This window comes from Ascaphus truei, chromosome 3, assembly GCF_040206685.1.
Source record: "Ascaphus truei isolate aAscTru1 chromosome 3, aAscTru1.hap1, whole genome shotgun sequence".
NCBI lineage: Eukaryota > Metazoa > Chordata > Amphibia > Anura > Ascaphidae > Ascaphus > Ascaphus truei.
Genome location: NC_134485.1, coordinates 31,183,388 through 31,199,698, shown reverse-complemented (window position 1 = coordinate 31,199,698; position 16,311 = coordinate 31,183,388). Strand labels below are relative to the sequence as shown.

General features: G+C 45.0%; 1 long non-coding RNA gene across 4 annotated transcripts; it reads left to right on the top strand.

The window, feature by feature from the left end:
- The first annotated feature begins 1,033 nt into the window (after positions 1-1,033).
- Positions 1,034-11,289, top strand: LOC142491395 (uncharacterized). Of its 4 annotated transcripts, none has more exons than XR_012800391.1 (3): positions 1,034-1,292; positions 5,722-8,491; positions 9,360-11,289. It is a non-coding gene; the product is annotated as an uncharacterized LOC142491395 (long non-coding RNA). The 4 variants fall into 4 exon arrangements; XR_012800389.1 differs by having other exon boundaries at positions 9,193-11,289; XR_012800390.1 differs by having other exon boundaries at positions 9,159-11,289.
- The last annotated feature ends 5,022 nt before the right edge of the window (positions 11,290-16,311 follow it).

The window sequence follows — 16,311 nt, the reverse complement described above, 5'->3', positions numbered from 1 at the left end:
CCTACTAGTTTAAAATAAAAAATTAAATAAATGAATACTTCAAAGATATTATTAACCAATGTTATTTAACTATACGTTTTGTGATAAAAGAAAAGATAATATAGTGAAAATATATAATATATGTTTATATAAAATAGTGCCAAAAACATTATTTAGAAAAAAGTGTATAATCACAAAAGGTGCCCAATAGTGAATGTAAAGGAAAATACTTAGAATGGATTTGGATCGTATAACTGTACTAATTCTCAGCAGTTCTTGGTTTTCTTGTAGGAATAGCAGAGGAGAGAAAAAAAAGGAAGAAAAACACATGAATAGGATGATATGTTTTTTCTGCCAAAGATAATAAAGCTTGTTCCGGGATTACAAACACTCACAATAAAAATGATTGAATACACCTATCTCTCAGTATAGAGAAAGTAGAAGATCTTTTGGCAACACAGAATTTCTCACGTGTGCCGGGTACGGCTCCAGCTGGCCGAACACAGCGTCCGCCATCACTTCCGGCTCCTTGTGTTAGCTGTTACCTTGTGCCTATGTCTCCACTCCTCCAATGCAATGCTACGTGTTTCGGAGATAACACCACCATTACCTAATGAAGATATATACTGTATATATTACACACACGTACAAACTTTTTTGTCTGCGCCCCCAACCTGCTTCCCTCCCCCCTGCGCGTGCCCCACCCCCCTTACCTTGTCTCCGGCGTCTCTGACGCCGCCGGAGACAAGGTAAGGGAACATACAGAGGCCACGTGCACTCCCCCGACACTTCATTTAAATGCGTTGGGGAAGAGCATAGGGCCTCTATAAGCGCCAACCCCCCACCCCCCCCAATTTACGCACCCCTGGCTTAGATTATGTACCGTAGCACAATAGAGCAACGAGCAAAGGTAAAAGGTATATTCTGTTATTAAATATTTGATGCTACTCAATATTTCGGAAGCAGTTACATTCTGTAACAAGAAAATATTTTGGATGAAGGCCAAATTAAGTAACATCCTCAAAGAGGAGGGGCTGGTGTCATCTGACTTACACACTGCTGGCCTGCCGAAGATTAAAAAACAGCCAATGTTGTTTTACTGTTAAGTATTCTTCTTCCCCACTTTCTTATCTCTCTCTGACTTGCAATTTGAACCAGAACACCCTTTTTTTGTTGTTGGAACATATGATGTAACAATTCCATTAAATGGAATTGCAATTCCAAGAACAGATAACTCAGAAATATCTACAGTCTTATTGTAAACAAACTACAGTCATGCTTTAGAGGAAGAAGAGAGACAGAGGAATCACAAGGTGAGCAGGGAACAAGTTTATTTATGTATGTACAGTATATCTAATAACTTTATTTGTAATGCACAACTTGCTGTCTTGTGCCTTTCTTTGTTGCAAAAGTTGTATGGGTACTGCAGAAAACTAGATACTTTTGTAGGTTGTGACAATGCTGATCTACATTTAAAAACCCCTTTCAGGGGACAAAATTGTGGAAGATGTCATCTTATTTTCACTTGAATTAGATTGGGGGAATTTTATTCAAGGAGAAAACAGAAAATAAATACATTTTCAGGGAATTTTAAGTAGGGAGAGCTGGCCAGCATAGTGGTGGCATGTTTGAATAAACCATATGATAGTTCTTCATAGATGCAGATCATACATTAACTTTTGAGACCTCACAAGTTTCTGTGGTTTAAAACATGAGGTAAAAAGCAATTTCCTACAAGTGAACTTAACAAGCATTGCTGTAATATACATTCCATTAAGATGCTTTCACTTTCATGGAAAATGTTTAGTTGTCTAATTTATTTTGTGTAGCTTTTAATGTAAATATAGCAGTAAGTTGTTAAAAGGGAAGTTCCCTTTGGGTACGCCCTGATTACTGAGCTACTTACCGGAGGCTTTACTTGCGTTTGTTGCCGCAGGTTTAAATCCCACCAACAAGAAGCTGCAACGGATAAAGTTGCGGCTTCCTATTGGCCCATGTGACGCGGGAGATTTAAACCTTCATTTTGTTTTCCCTGGAGGGGACAGTACTGGGGATGACTTTAGAGGGCGTTCACGGAAGCAGGGGGTCTTCGGAAGCAGGGTGTCCACGGAGCAGAAATTAACACGGGTCAGCTTCGGAGACTCCCTGCTTCCTATACATGTAAAATCCGCTAACAGCTGAAAGCCACTGAGGAAGACCACGGAAATGAAGTCTGACGAAGCATTATTGGGTCACCTGAGGAACATTTCTCCAGTGTTCACTCCGACTTTCTCTCAGTTTTATTATTAGGTTTTTGTTACCAGTATAAAATTCCCAATCAATTCATTCTACTTTCATTTTCTGTTTTCACGTGACATCAGCTAGTAGTAAGAGAGCTTTTTTTTTGTCAATGTATCTTATTATTTTGCTATATCACAGAGCAGACTCGTGCATCAATCCTTATTCTAAACAATTATTGAGCCTTGTTCTAATCAATTTAGCAAACTAAATGGTGGGTGGCTGATTTCTTTGGAAGTCCAGCATCATTTTCTATGTGTGTTTGCAAAAAAAAAGTTTTTGACATTTTGAAACAGTCTGTTAGCCACAGAAGTGTATTCCATTTCAGGCTTGGCAGATTTCTTTATTACTAGCTGAAGGTGAAAAGTGACGCAGACTCTAAGCACACTCAAAACCCAGACCCACGGTATTCTATTCTATATTTATATATTTATGCCAATTGGAGTATTACTGAGAAAGTGCAATAGAATAAGAGTGGGAGGTATAATATATATATATATATATATATATATATATATAATCAAAAAATAAATAGATGATACCGTTCTGTGGCTAACGAAATGCTTTCATTTGTGCGAGCTTTCGAGATACACTGATCTCTTCTTCCGGCGATGTTACAATGAATGAAGCAAGGATTGCTTAAAAACAGTGTCTCTTGGAATGTTATCTGTGCTGGTCCTTCCCCCGGCGTGGATGAGATTTATGGCTGGAGGTGTCAAAGGGTAACTGAAAGCAAGTGAAGAAAGAGTGTGTATGTGTATCAGTGTGAATAAAAATGAATGGAGAGCCCACAGTATAAACAGTGCTCTACACAAGGTGTGTGTGGAGTGAGAGGGGATATAAATGGTGTGGGTGGGTGTGGAAATGTGAGAGTTTGTAGCACAACTAAAAGTGTGTGTGGATACACACAGCTGTCTCTCACACATACTAATACTCCTTATTTTTCCATCCCTATACACCAATAGGGACCACATAGTATCCACACACACTTTTAGTTGTGCTACAAACTCTCACATTTCCACACCCACCCACACCATTTATATCCCCTCTCACTCCACACACACCTTGTGTAGAGCACTGTTTATACTGTGGGCTCTCCATTCATTCTTATTCACACTGATACACATACACACTCTTTCTTCACTTGCTTTCAGTTACCCTTTGACACCTCCAGCCATAAATCTCAACCACACGGGGGAAGGACCAGCACAGATAACATTCCAAGAGACACTGTTTTTAAGCAATCCTTGCTTCATTCATTGTAACATCGCTGGAAGAAGAGATCAGTGTATCTCGAAAGCTCGCACAAATAAAAGCATTTTGTTAGCCACAGAACGGTATCATCTATTTATTTTTTGATTATTGAAGCTCGGCTAACACGGTACTGATACCTCTACATGTATATATATATATATATATCTGCAACACTCCAAGATGATGTTGTCACAAAAGGTATTTATTCATACCACGTGAAGTAATGGAACACAGCAGTTTGAGCAACGTTTCGGACCACTATGGGTCCTTTATAGAGCTTGATAAAGGACCCATAGTGGTCTGAAACGTTGCTCAAACTTCTGTGTTTGGTTACTTCACATGGCGTGAATAAATACCTTTTGTGACAACATCATCTTGGTGAGTGCTGCAGATTTTTCTCTTTTGTATATTGTTTTGGACTGGTTTGGGTTCCCAGTCTTTCTGCTGGCACCCCATATTGTATGTCTTTATTTATATAGCGCCATTAATGTATATAGCGCTTCACAGCAGTAATACACGTGGTAATCAAATAAATAACAGATAATACGAAGATGAAGCGCTGTACTAGAGCGTGAAACGCGTAGAGGGGGAGATCGTGGTGTAGCCCCAGTGTGTAATGTGCCAATGGTGAGGTAATAGAATGAGCACTGCTGTTAGAATAGGCTGGAGGCAAGGTGCTGTAAAAATAACTTTATTCCGGCATACAAGCCAAAGTTAAAACCACATGAGGAGGATCCTCTGACACATTTCGTCCCTGGGGGACTTTATCGAAGAGTGATCTAAGGTAACCGGACCTCGCTATATATAGCCCCTCCTCCCGTGCACCGGTACATGGCTCATCCCCTCAATCTCGGCTGTCTTAACAGCTGATGAATAAATGATGGTGAATGGGGGTGAGTCGCCACGCATCCACGCACAATGAGCAGGCAACCAATATATTAAAAAAGACTTAAAACATCACGTATACCCTCCTTTGTGTGCCCCTTGTTCGTACATACATAAACTTAAGTAAACACATATGGTTGTGCAACACATTGGTTACTTTGTTTGGGCACACAGTGTCGGTACACAGATACAATGTTCAAAACAGAATCATTACAACTACCAGCGAGTCCGGTCTAACCTTTCAAACTGATACAAACACACAGTAACACACACATAATATACTATTAACCAAGACATATAATGCATATGTTATGAGTCCATTCCAATAATGAATGAACCTTCAAGTATGCAAAAAAGGTACAAGCCCCTATATCTATATCCTAACCTAAACAATCATATAATAACAAAAAAGAAATACAATGAAAACTAATAATAAACAAATTATATATATATACACAAAAAAACAACAGATTTAGAAAAATATTCCTAGGATAAAGTAAACTCCCATGTGGGAGTAAAAAGAGAAAGATATATATGTATCGTTTGCAGAGACACTAATTGGAAAAGTGGAGATATCAGGTGTGACTATTAAGTCACTCATTATGTATTAAACCATGTCATTTTTCCATATTATTTTTCATTATCATAATTTGAGGAATTGTACCATTATACATGAAATTTAAGGCATACATCATTATACTTATATAGATCGTAGTGAGCAACAATAATAGACCTAGTGGTCAAATTAATTTGGAAGGCAAAAGCATGTAAACAATTTACGTAAAAACAACAAAGAAAGGTAGCGCTAACCAACAAAGTGTAATGTAGTATATAATATTTAATACCCTATGTGGAAATAATTAAACCCACAAAGGGGGCTGCCTAGGATACAAAAACTGACCCCCTGGTCAGAACTATAGCATGGAAAGAGAGGGGTATCCAGAGGCGCCTAAAACAGCTAATATATACAAAAAAAAGGATATATGAAAACCAAGCCTGTAGGCTGATGGAAGGTTGCTCCTCACGGTGTGCTTTAAAGAAAAGAGAAAGCACAACATATAGCGTAATACCGTAGAATTAGGACAAACAACACTTAAGACAACATATAATCAGCTGAAGACTAAACAGGTGAAATTACACAATAAAACAATTTAATAACAATTAATAATATTCCATATTATACATAGACATGTAATAATAGGACAAATAAAATAGATTGAAGTGCTCCGCAGCACCGATGGTGACAGTAGTAGTGCCTACTCACCAGATGGAATAGGTAAGCAGGCGGTGGATAATTTAGAGAGTATCCCCTCTCGTTTCTGTAAGCTGGTTCCTGCTGGCTGGCGTCTCCATCCACGCGTGTGTGTTGGGCTACACGCAGGATCTCCCGCAGCACTCTGGGAAGGACGCCGAGTTGGTTTAGAACGGCAAAAGCTGATTTGGCTCGCCATCGGCTACAGCAGGCTAGATGATTGGCATCCAATACAGATTCGACAATGCGTGGGGGAAATCACCAAGGGTCAAGCTGCAGAGTACAGGAATGGGTGGCGATTCCTTTGTATTAAGCGATTGTGAAGTCAGAGAAAGCTGATCCCGGAGAATGGGGATCCCTGCTAATGATAGCTACTGGAAAGGAGGAGATTGGGGCCTGCAACCGCAGCGAGAACCCGGAACCTCGCTGTCGGTCCCATGCGGAAGTACCACTACCAGCGTCGGAGTCTGCCTCGTCGGATGAGGAGCAAGCAAGCATGACATCGGTGGTGATGCGCCTACCGACGGGCCACTACAGCGGTGCTGAAAAAGAGCCAGCACTTACCTGTGATGTGGAGGAGCTGAGTCCCGAGAGTTCGCGAGCAATTGCGCTGATGCGACCGGAGCGGATGAGTCCCACGGCCGGGGCGACTCCCATCGTGAGAGAAGAGGACCTCATTGCAAGCCAGCGGAGTGGTGAGAAACCCTCTTCCCTCCCTCAGGCCCCGATGAAGGCGGCGGAGAAGGAAGGCCTAGTCCAGGCCCCAGCGAAGCAGCGGAACGAAGCAGCGCGTGCAGCGCCGGATGTCGTACTGGAAGAGGAAGTTCCGGTGGGGCTCCCCACCCAAGATGGCGCCGTGTCCCACGAGATAGATTACATCACTTCCGGCGGACACAGCGGTGCCGGCTGGAAGCAAGCAGCACCATCGCAACCGCCGTGCTGAACCAGGCTGTCAGAAGAGGAACGGAGCAAGAGTCGACCAGCCATGAGGAATCCGGGGAATCGAGAGAAGGGTGAGCCTGACCTGCTCAACGCTTGCACCGGCCGAGGTATTGCAAAACTGCGGATAGTAGTACCGCATCGCCAGTCCACGTCCCTTTTTGCCCTGCCCTCGGCCATAGCTCAAACCCCTGCCCGTCACCTCGTCATCCGGGTCCCTGTCTAGCCAAGGGTGGTCTGGGGAATCCCGGGACACCTCTGAGGAACGGACTGGGTCACTAATGGACTGGGGGGAATGTTTTACTTCCGATGAAGGATCGGGGAGAGAAATGATTGCGTCGGGGATGTCTTCGAGATCGAGTTCTAGGGGTAGGCCTAAACGTATTGGGTCGGGTTCTAGGTCCACAGGGACGTCAGGAGTTTATTCTGGGGGAGAACCGGAGGAAAGAGAGATGGCTGTATCAGTGAGAGAGCAGGCTGTAGAGCAGGAAACCAGATGGTGGGTGCCTATGTTTGAGAGGTATGAGGCCTGGTTGGATCGTACACGGTTCATACTGATACGAGGCGATATAGTTGATCATTGGTGGGATATAGGTGAGTACTCCGAAGAAGAACACCTGGAAGAGTTGAGGAAGCGATGGTATGACATTCAAAGGTGGATCGTTACTCCAAGAGGGACCTCTATCATATATGATTTAGTGACTCCTGAAGAACCATTGTCCTGGGTACTGCCAGGCAAGGCAGGTAATAAAAAGTTGATTCAAATCAGCATGAGAGGGCCATAGTTGCAAGATACAAACGGTCCCATGGTCTGGAATATCCATATGTACCTGAACCTCTCATGCAGGAGATAGAGGATAACAGGAATGCATGGCTGAGGGAGACTATTGAGGACTATATCATGTCTAAATCCGATCATGTAGCACATAAGACAGAGGAAAGGATCTGTTATCTCATGAGCGTATGGAGTGTTGGACGCAACATATACATGCACAAAATGGACTATAGGCCAGAGAATGGGCAGCCCAGATCTTATAGTATTACTGTGCAGGATGCTAATGGGAGGGAGGTGAAGAAACCTGACCCTAGGCATTACTACTAAGTAAATTCTCTTATGGAGTGGTTCAAATGTACTGCTGTGGCCATCTGGTCTATGTGATTATGTTCATGATGAGAAGATGCGTTCTGTAATAATGTATTCCTATGCTAATGTATATTTTTTATGTGTTGCAGTGCTACCTGAAGGAAGGTTCGGCAAATTTAGGTCCAAGCGGGGTCGTTGAATTCCACCAGGGGGAGATTGTAGCCATGTATAAAATTAGTGTACAGATCTCTCTCATGCTGGCAGTAATCCTGGTAAGTAGGCAGGGTTGCCAGTAGTTATCATGGAGTTTTGCCCTCAAACCCCTGTGATGTGTCATATATGTGGCAAAGGAAGTGACAGCATGTTTTGTGTCCACTGTTACTGACACAGAGGTGGATCTTTCTGGAGCCTATATATTGCACAGCACTCCCAAAAGTTAGTGTGTTATATTCATCCTGAGTGAAGTGTCTGCAGCAGTTCAAGTCTGTCTGTCAGAGTGGCAAGTGACAAGCTGAGTACACACTGTGTCCAGGGATCTGGCACAGCTGGTGATCTCCCTTAGGGGAGAGGTGGAAGAACAACTCAATTAAAGAGACAGGAGGAACCTTCTGCCTGGAGGGCCTCTGCAAGATGTGCGGCTAAGTGTCGGCCACTGTGATGGGCAGTCTGCCAAAAAATATGCCAATAAAGATCCCTATGAAAAGACCCTTCTTGCCTGTGAGTGGAGTTACTCAGGGAGAAGGTGCACCTAGAAGTTCCCCGTCAGAAACTCCTTCCTGCTACCGTAGGGATCCTGATGGGGTGAAGGCGCTGTACCAAATGTGAGTAGGACTCAGCACACTACCTCAGACGCCTGTCATGGTGATATCCCCACAACATCAAGCGGGAGACTCAGGAGTCCTGTTGCCAGCAGGTGTACCACACTACATACATGTAATTGAGATAGTTTCTCACACATGGGGTCAGGATCAGAAGGGCCCAGAGGGAAACACTGTTACATTTAATTATTTTATGATCTCAATATCTTTTAGCTCTTTAGTTAAGTTATTTGGGTTTTGTGTTTTTTGTTTGACTAAGGTTTTTATTATCGTTAGTTTATGTTAACACTTAAATTTGAATTATTATACTCAGCTTTAACAATATCTCATTAGCGCTATCCTTTATTTCTGTTAGCAATAATATATATATATATATATATATATATATATATAGAGAGATTTCTGTTAGCAAGATATATAGGAACCATGTTAAAAATGGTTTTTGAAGCAGAAAGTGGCACTGTGTGCTCATTTGCATGTCATTTCCCAGAATGCCTTGCTGCAGTGGAAGTGCTGTGTGCTGGGTGATAATGGTGAAAGGCGGGGTTGCAGACCTGCCTAAGAATGCAGATGAGCATACAGTTGTATTTATATTATATATATATATATATATATATATATATATATAATAAAAATATTACTTTTGAGCACATTCACATGTTTTACACAGGTCTGCAACCCTGCTTTTTGCCATTATCACCCAGCATACAGTGCTTCCACCGCAGCAAGGGATTCTGGGAAATTACATGCAAATGAGCACACCCAGCTGCATTCGGTATGCTGTAGTAAAGATACCATCACGCTTTACGTTACAAATCTCCCTTTACGGCCGGTCGCAAAACCCCGCGGGACACGTGACCAACTAACTCAGTGATCTGAGGTGCTGGAAGCAGTGGCAGACGGCGGCAGACCTGAGGAGTAAGCGGTAGTGACGGCAGTGATCGGGAAAGGATATCGATCAGGACACAGCACCGCAGTGGAGGCTCCACATCACGATCGTGGCAGCTTGTCTTGGAGGCTGTGAAGGAGAACTCCCGAGGTCTGGTGGTGGCAGTGCGACGATTGGTAACTCATGTATTGCACATGAAATGCTGTTAACCAACTAATCTGATGTACGCAGATATAATACCCTAATAATATACACTTATATATTTTTACAAACTTCACTATGTGCGTTTGCGCTGTTGTCTTTTTTTGTGCTTCACCACACATTATTTAAGTTATGGTGTGTGAAAAGGTGACTAAAAACCCTCCACCGTATAGCATATAAAAATATTACTTGTGAGCACATTCACGTGTATTAGACAGATCTGTAACCCTGCTTTTTGCCATTATCACCCAGCATACAGTGCTTCCACTGCAGCAAGGGATTCTGGGAAATTACATGCAAATGAGCACACAGTGCCACAGGTTGCAGACCTGTCTAAGACATGTGAATGTGCTCACAAGTAATAATTTTATATAGAAAACAGAAGACAGAGCACACCGCTCACTCAATTATTGTAGTTAATTTATTTTAATGAGTCACCATTTTGACACAAATGGGTGCTACCTATGTACCATGAGTTAATAGTTCTAACAATTGAATGAAAATTGTGACTGCGTGACAAGGTCATTCACAGAAAGTACATTTGTGGTGCACACCACACTAATTTTGTTTAATTTTTATGTGAATATATACAGTGAAAAAAACGTGAAGACTTTGTGAAAAAATAAAATATGTAATAAAAACTAACACGTGGTGCTGTGTTCTCTAATTACTGCTGCCTTGAAATATAACAATGGCTATCAATACTTCATAGCTGTTGGATATACACACTAATGTGCCATAATACTGATGATATTATGCCCTCCTGCTTGCTCTTGCAAATTGGGTTCAGATGTAAAATTATATCCACAGATGTAGGTAATGAAGTTTTATAACCATAGAACGCATCTATAGATGCCACTGCTAATCACATAGCCAAAATACACAGTTCAAATGGCAACAAATCGCTTCAGAACATCAAATTAAACCATAGCCATTAGAAAACAACATATATATATATATATATATATATATATATATATATATTCCAGCATTGGTATCTGTTAAAGTTACCCTCTGTTTAATAACAGTAATTATGTTGATGATACTGTAGGTGTTTGCACAGAGCTGTTGTTGCAAGGAAATTGCTATGCAGCTAAGCTCACATATGAACGCTGTTTACTATAAAACAGCACAGCTCCAACATCGCTGTCAAGTTTTACTTGGAACTGCCTCTCTCTAGGTGTTTACACAATAGTGCTGTAGCTGGGGATTCCCTATACAGCTAAACTCACATATGAACGCTGTTTGCTATGCAACAGCACAGCTCCAACATCGCTGTCAAGTTTTACTTGGAATACCTCACACTAGTGAAAGTGATATGAAAGCATCTTAATGTCTCCAATAGCTGGCAACAAGCACTCTACTGTGTAACAATATTATAGACTAGCTGAGAGACCCGGCGTTGCCCGGGATGTAATGTTCCCGTTCCTCTCTCTCCTCCCCCCTCTCTCTGTTTGTCCCCCATTCACATCAATCCAGTCCCCCCCCTCCCTCCCTCCTTTACAGCTTCATGTAGCGTGTGTGCGTCAGTCACTGTGTGTTTGCTCGCGCGTCAGTGAGTCTGAGGCAGAAACACAAACACACACAGACTGACTGACGCACACACAGTCAGTGTGTGCCTCAGTCAGTGTGTGCGTGCGTCAGTCAGGGTTTGTGTGCGCGTCAGTCAGTGTGTGCGTGCGTGCGGCAGTCAGTCAGTGTGTGCGCGCGGGGCGTCAAAGGCAGGGGGGGGCGTCAAAGGCAGGGGGGGGCGTCAAAGGGAGGGGGGGGGGGCGTCAAAGGGAGGGGGGGGGCGTCAAAGGGAGGGGGGGGGCGTCAAAGGGAGGGGGGGGGCGTCAAAGGGAGGGGGGGGGCGTCAAAGGGAGGGGGGGGGGGCGTCAAAGGGAGGGGGGGGGCGCCTCAAAGGCATGGATTCCTCCCCCTGCATTTCCTGCAGTGGACAGGAGGGGGGGGGCAGTGGACAGGAGGGGGGGGGGGCAGTGGACAGGAGGGGGGGGCAGTGGACAGGAGGGGGGGGGGCAGTGGACAGGAGGGGGGGGGCAGTGGGACAGGAGGGGGGGGGCAGTGGACAGGAGGGGGGGCAGTGGACAGGAGGGGGCAGTGGACAGGAGGGGGGGGGGGCAGTGGACAGGAGGGAGGGGGCAGTGGACAGGAGGGGGGGCAGTGGACAGGAGGGGGGGGGGCAGTGGACAGGAGGGGGGGGGGCAGTGGACAGGAGGGGGGGGGCAGTGGACAGGAGGGGGGGGGGGCAGTGGACAGGAGGGGGGGGCAGTGGACAGGAGGGGGGGGCAGTGGACAGGAGGGCGGGGGCAGTGGACAGGAGGGGGGGGGGCAGTGGACAGGAGGGGGGGGGCAGTGGACAGGAGGGGGGGGGGCAGTGGACAGGAGGGGGGGGGCAGTGGACAGGAGGGGGGGGGCAGTGGACAGGAGGGGGGGGGCAGTGGACAGGAGGGGGGGGGGCAGTGGACAGGAGGGGGGGGGCAGTGGACAGGAGGGGGGGGGCAGTGGACAGGAGGGGGGGGGCAGTGGACAGGAGGGGGGGGGCAGTGGACAGGAGGGGGGGGGCAGTGGACAGGAGGGGGGGGCAGTGGACAGGAGGGGGGGGCAGTGGACAGGAGGGGGGGGCAGTGGACAGGAGGGGGGGGGGCAGTGGACAGGAGGGGGGGGGGCAGTGGACAGGAGGGGGGGGCAGTGGACAGGAGGGGGGGGCAGTGGACAGGAGGGGGGGGCAGTGGACAGGAGGGGGGGGGCAGTGGACAGGAGGGGGGGGGCAGTGGACAGGAGGGGGGGCAGTGGACAGGAGGGGGGGCAGTGGACAGGAGGGGGGGCAGTGGACAGTGACACACACACACACGCACACACACACACACACACACACACACACACACACACACACCTCAGTTGATGCGCCCTTTCTCAGTTCCGTTTGGCGCCGGAGGTGGGGAGCGACACCTACCTGTACTTCCGGGCGCCGCCACCGTCTGACTCGGCGCCGCGAGGGAGGAAGGGGGTCCGCCATCTTACGCGCCGCGTGGCAGCTGCGGGAAGCGAGGTGATTTGGAGCGGGGAGAGGTGATTTGGAGCGGTGAGGGGGGAGAGGTGATGCCGCTGGGGAGGGGGAAAGGTGATTTGGAGCGGGGAGGGGGAGAGGTGATGCCGCTGGGGAGGGGGAGAGGTGATGCCGCTGGGGAGGGGGAAGAGGTGATGCCGCTGGGGAGGGGGAAGAGGTGATGCCGCTGGGGAGGGGGAAGAGGTGATGCCGCTGGGGAGCGGGGAGAGGTGATTTGGAGCGGGGAGAGGTGATTTGGAGCGGGGAGAGGTGATTTGGAGCGGGGAGAGGTGATTTGGAGCGGGGAGGGGGAGAGGTGATTTGGAGCGGTGAGGGGGGAGAGGTGATGCCGCTGGGGATGGGGGAGAGATGATTTGGGGAGGGGGAGAGGTGATGCCGCTGGGGAGGGGGGAGAGGTGATTTGGGGAGGGGGGAGAGGTGATTTGGAGCGGGGAGGGGGAGAGGTGATGCCACTGGGGAGGGGGGAGAGGTGATTTGGAGCGGGGAGAGAGGTGTGTGTGTGTGTGTGTGTTTTTTTTTTTTTTTTTGGACCTTTGGCCCGTCACTCCGCCTCAGGCCAATGAGAGGTGGGGGGGGCGGGCCAAGGGAGTGGTGTGAGTGTGTGAGGCCAATGAGAGGTGTGCGGGGGCGGGCGGGCCAAGGGACCAATGAGATTGCCGCTAGGGACACCGGACATCCATCACTAATATAGTATAAGATATACTTAGCTTAAGAATTGGAGACATCTTGGGTTACCATTATGTACCGAGTTTACATGGCGTTATGTATATTTAATTTTTCAAAAAATCTTCACTTTTTTCCACTGTATATATTCACATAAAATGAAACAAAATGAGTGTGGTGTGCACCACAAATGTACTTTCTGCGAATGACCTTGTGACGCAGTCACAATTTTCATTCAATTGTTAATAATATTTTTATATGCTATACGGTGAATGGTTTTAAGTCACTTTTCACCCACCATAACTTAAATAATGTGTGGTGAAGACTTACTCATGTCTCAATTGGCAAAGCCAGTACAACCAACCTCACACTGATTAGATACGCAAGGTTGAAACAGTCTGTCTGTGAGTGGTTCTATTGGCTTTGCATCTCATCCCAGGCTATGTTTAAAAACTGTGTTTAAAGCAGCATGCATTGGCTTAAGGGTTTTCCATGTAATGTGGACTTGCGGACAAAAGGTGGCACTGTGTGCTCATTTGCATGTAATTTCCCAGAATCCCTAGCTGCAGTGGAAGCACTGGATGCTGGGTGATAATGGCAAAAAACAGGGTTGCAAACCTGTCTCAGACATGTGAATGTGCTCACAAGTAATATTTTTATATGCTGTATGCTATACGGTGGAGGGTTTTTAGTCACCTTTTCACCCACCATAACTTAAATTGTATGTATGTATGTATGTATGTATGTATGTATGTATGTATGTATGTATGTACACACCTTTTTGTGTTTGTATGTCTGAGCACCTCCTGCACTGCATCACACAGAGCACTGGAGCACCTCGCACCATGGATTTTGTTTTGGTTTCGTGTTGGGTTATCGTCACCCCTCTCTCCGGAGAGCAAAGACTGAGTGCTGGCTAGTAGTCGCCATCCCTTCGGGGGAAGATTGCGGTGGGTTAGTAGGCGTCAGCCGAACACCCTAAAGACTTGGACCCTCCTGCGGCGCCAGCTGCACTAGGAGGGAACAGGAAGGACGTCGGAATCCCCGGATGACGACGTCGATGTAACAGCAGGACTCCAAGGCTTCGGCTGGAGAGGACTGTCTATGGCATGGACTGGCCTACTCTCCGGAGCGGACTTAGTCACAAGTTTTGAGCACCTGGTCTCACTGGACCATGAGCACGGATTCAGAGGTGGATCACTTTTTTTCACCGCCCGGGCTACAAAAAAAAATAAAATAAATGTATGTATGTATGTATGTATCCAGAAGTGCTCTAATATAATCAAGTAAAAAAAAATCTAAAGTGCTATATATATATATATATGATTTTATAAGAGCACTACTGGCTTTTAACCAGTTTTAACAGCACTGTAGCTCACACAAAATGTTAACCCGTTAGGCACCGCATACGTCATGCATCCCATGTTATTGACTACATGCAGTTCTCGGTTATCCGACACAATGCGTTACTCATAATGGCGTTGGATAGCGAAACGTTGTAAAGCGAAACACGTTTTCCCATAGGAACACTGTTTAAATGAAAGGTTCCGTTCCTGAAGGCATTTTTAACACTAAAATACACCAAATATTTTACACAGGCAATAAGATATGCAGCACACACAAATTATATAGTGTATATACTGTATTTATATATATATATATATATATATATATATATACAATAACATAATAAATAATATATAACATATTATATAGTTTATATATATATATATATATATATATATATATATATATATATATATATATATATATATATATATATATAATCACACAATTAAGGTTATGGTGGGTAAAAAAAAGTGACAAAAACCCTCCACAGCAAAGCATATAGCAAATGGAAATATTACTGTATATTCATTTGCATGTCTTAGACAGGTCTGCAACCCTGTCTTTCACCATTATCACCCAGCACGCAGCACTTCCACTGCAGCAAGGGATTCTGGGAAATGACATGCAAATGAGCACACATGAGCAAACCAGCATGACTGTGGATTTCTCACCGTGGATGCACGTCGTGGATACAATGGACGTCCCTTCAAGGTATACAGGTAATGGGCCACATCGCCCTATTATGTACCCTGTCTATGCCGGACATTTCCATTTATACTTTACTATCTGGGTCATAAATGTGCACCATCAACTGCGGTAGTCACCTTGGACACCGCTAGGTGCATACCCATTTCAGTATTTACAAATACAGGACGTCGCATGAGTATCTGGACATTTATCTCTATATCTGTTATATAAACCATATTGGACTATCTGAGCACCACATTCTACTGTTTCATCATAACACAAGGGAAGAATGCGACTCCTCCCTAAAAGTCTTGTGATATCAGCCACACTCCCTCCTGTGTCCATTCTAATGTCTTGCAATGCCTGTTAATCCTTCAGTGATGAAGAACATTAATACTAACAACAACAAAAAAGGCACAGGGTCTTGTGTACTTTGTTCATAAACATAAAATGCAGAATATTATTGTGCGTGATAGCAATGCTCTTGTGCCTCTGTCTATGTGGCAATGGGGATTTAATTAAATTGCTAATAACCTTTAAAGAAATATGGAGCTCTTTAAAAAAATTATTATTTCTTCGTGAAACTCTGATAATTAATTGTAATATTGCGGAACACTTATTCTAATCTACACAATATTATTGCTGCCTATTTATGTTTTAAATAATCTCACAACTTTGTATATTATAGAGATTTGTTAGTATGCATTCTGTCATTGAAATGCCACTGAATTATTAAATTATCAAATGTGGCAAATATATTTTATTTTGTGTTGAAGAATGAAATATCTGCCAATAGCAATTTTGTCTCTGGGAAAACCCTGGGAACCTCCCACAGAACCACAGTGAAGGCAGGCTTAAAACCACTGTTGTTATGTTTATTCCCTTCTCCACATGGGCCAACAGCAACACATTCGTAACTTATGTGTCATAGCCCTGTATGACCCTAAATTAGATAAACTAATG